Source organism: Triticum dicoccoides, chromosome 6A, assembly GCF_002162155.2.
Source record: "Triticum dicoccoides isolate Atlit2015 ecotype Zavitan chromosome 6A, WEW_v2.0, whole genome shotgun sequence".
Lineage (NCBI taxonomy): Eukaryota > Viridiplantae > Streptophyta > Magnoliopsida > Poales > Poaceae > Triticum > Triticum dicoccoides.
The window spans coordinates 324,333,003-324,336,184 of record NC_041390.1 but is presented as its reverse complement, the minus strand read 5'-3'; positions in this window follow the sequence as shown (position 1 = coordinate 324,336,184).

Sequence of the window (3,182 nt, the reverse complement as noted above, 5' to 3'; positions counted from 1 at the left end):
AGGTAAGGTTTCTCTCCTCTCTGCTTTTCCTATTTTTGTTGTTTTTATTTATTTTGTTCTGTGTTGTTTTAGTTTAGTAAAATACTAAACCATTTTATAAAATCCTGAAAATAGTTATGTGGCTAGAACTAAAATATACCAAACCACATAAAATGTTCCAGCATTATTGGACATATATTATTTATATATCAAATATATATCCAATGCAAATAGTTATTTATTTAATTCAAAGGCCCAAAATAATTAACTCTGAGATACCAAAAATATTGTTTTGAGTTTTACCTCTTTGCAATATTTTCAGAGACTAAGAGGAACATTTTCTTGGACTTCTTTGAGAAGATTTTAATGTTGATCATTTTTAGAAGGTTTCTGAGGCTTTAAAAATCCCTCAATTCAAATTTCATTTGAATTAAAACATGATGCTCACAAGAGGTCTAGCCTAGTGCATAACAGGACCAGGGATGTGACATTGTCATTTTTTCCATGATCAATGTGTGCATGCTATGATCCTGAGCTCTACATGTGTTTTGTTATATGCCATGCCATCTTTACAGGGGTGTATGCCATGTATTTTTGTGATATTTGTGGTGACTAGCAGAAGCTTGCAAAGTAGCGTAATCGTTGATGCTGATTTCAGGGACTTAGAATTTCACCAAGTCCTTGTCCTGATTTTGTTGTTATGCCATATGTTCATGTTGTTTCCTAGTGATTCATGCCTCTTTTGAGGATGATCAGTAAGGATGTTTTGTTAAAATTGTGGTGCTCTATCCATCATGTCTTTGTTTGCATTTATGGAGCACCCTAGATTGAGTCAATCGAGCTCTACTTTTGCTATAAATAATCCTGGCAGATTGTTGACATGTTTAGCGATTTTGCCGATGATGTTGCTATTGATCCGTGCATGCTATGTTATTGTTCTTGCCATGTCTAGCTCCTATGCCATGTATTCTTGATGGGTGTATGATTAGTTTGTCATGCCATGCTCTGTAGTGAGTGCATCGAGCTCGTAAACATGCCTACTCGTTAACTGTTTTGCGTGCTCTAGTTTTTCACTAAGCCTGAATCTGTTTATGTTTTTGCCATGTTCACATGCTTGCAATTATATGTTCTGATCCCTTTTGGCTCAAGGTCACTAAGGGACTTTTGTTAAGTGATTTGAGTAGCTTCATGTCATGCCTTGCTTTGCCATTTTAAGTTCCTATAGCATGTAGTGTAATTGCTCTAAACATTGCTTCCTGGTGATAAATTCCTGACATACTGTTAATTTCACTAAGTCTGAAACCTGTTGTCATTTGCACTTTTGCCATGCTTGTTTGAACCTGTTAAGGGATGAACTAGTCGTAGCTTAGTGTTAATCTTTTGTCAAGATTCATGAGTGGATCCCTGCCATGTATTTTGTTGTCTTGTTTGAGTGCTGTAGCATATTTATCTTGTTGCATTTAGATGGCTACTTGCTGTTTATTGCAGACCGGTGCCATATTTGTTTTGTTTGCCATTTCCAAACCGTGCATCCGATTCCGGTGATCTTTATATCGATTTCGACCGAAATCGCCTCACCTTTCCAGTGGCACTCTTGTATTTCCAAGTTGAGGCCAGGTTTTATCATTCCTTTCCAAATCATGCATATGCACCGCATACCGCATCCCGCATATCATACCATGTTTGTGTGTTGGTTGTTTACTATGTTGTGTGCTTCTTTCCGGTGTTGCTTCTTCGGGTTGGTCCCGATAATGTCGCGTTTGTGAGGATCCGTTCGGCTCCGTTCATTTGTCTTCTTCATGGACTCGTTCTTCTTCCTTGCGGGATTTTAGGCAAGATGACCATACCCTCGAAATCACTTCTATCTTTGCTTTGCTAGTTGCTCGCTCTTTTGTTATGCCTATGTTACGATACCTACCACTTGCTTATCATGCCTCCCATATTGCCATGTCAAACCTCTAACCCACCATGTCCTAGCAAACCGTTGTTTGGCTATCTTACCACTTTGCTCAGCCCCTCTTATAGCGTTGTTAGTTGCAGGTGAAGATTGGAGCTTGTTCCATGTTTGGAACATGGATATTTTGTTGGGATATCACAATATCTATTATTTAATTAATGCATCTATATACTTGGTAAAGGGTGGAAGGCTCGGCCTTATGCCTGGTATTTTGTTCCACTCTTGCCGCCCTAGTTTCCGTCATATCGGTGTTATGTTCCCGGATTTTGCGTTCCTTACGCGGTTGGGTTATAATGGGAACCCCTTGACAGTTCGCCTTGAATAAAACTCCTCCAGCAATGCCCAGCATTGGTTTTACCATTCACCACCAAGCCTTTTCTTTCCCTTGGGTTCTGCAGACTCAAGGGTCATCTTTATTTAAACCCCCCTGGGCCAGTGCTCCTCTGAGTGTTGGTCCGACCGTGTAGACTGCGGGGCCACCTCGGGGCAACTTCAGGGTTCGTTTTACTCGTAGGATGTCTCATCTGAGTGTGCCCTGAGAACGAGATATGTGCAGCTCCTATCGGGATTTGTCGGCACATTCGTGCGGTGTTGCTGGACTTGTTTTACCATTGTCGAGGATGTCTTGTAACCTGGATGTCGAGCCTGATTGGATTGTCTTCGGAGAAGGAATATCCTTCGTTGATCGTGCGAGCTTGTGATGGGCTAAGTTGGGACACCCCTGCAGGGATTTGAACTTTCGAAAGTCGTGCCCGCGGTTATGGGCAGATGGGAATTTGTTAATGTCCGGTTGTAGAAAACCTGAAGTTGATCTTAATTAAAATACATCAACCGCGTGTGTAACCGTGATGGTCTCTTCTCGGCAGAGTCCGGGAAGTGAACACGGTGTTGGAGTAATGCTTGACATACGTTGTTCTAGGATCACTTCTTGATCATAGTTGTTCGAGCGTGCTTTTGCCTTCTCTTCTCGCTCTCATTTGCGTTGTTAGCCACCAAATATGCTAGTCGCTTGCTGCAGCTCCACATCATACCTTGCCTTACCTATAAGCTTAAATAGTCTTGATCGCGGGGTGTGAGATTGCTGAGTCCCCGTGACTCACAGATTACTTCCAAACCAGTTTGCAGGTGCCGATGTTACCGAGCAGGTGACGCGACCAAGCTCAAGGAGGAGCTCGAAGAAGATCGTGTTCATAGTCTTGTTTCGTTTCCAGTTGATTAGTAGTGGAGCCCAGTTGGGGTCGATCGG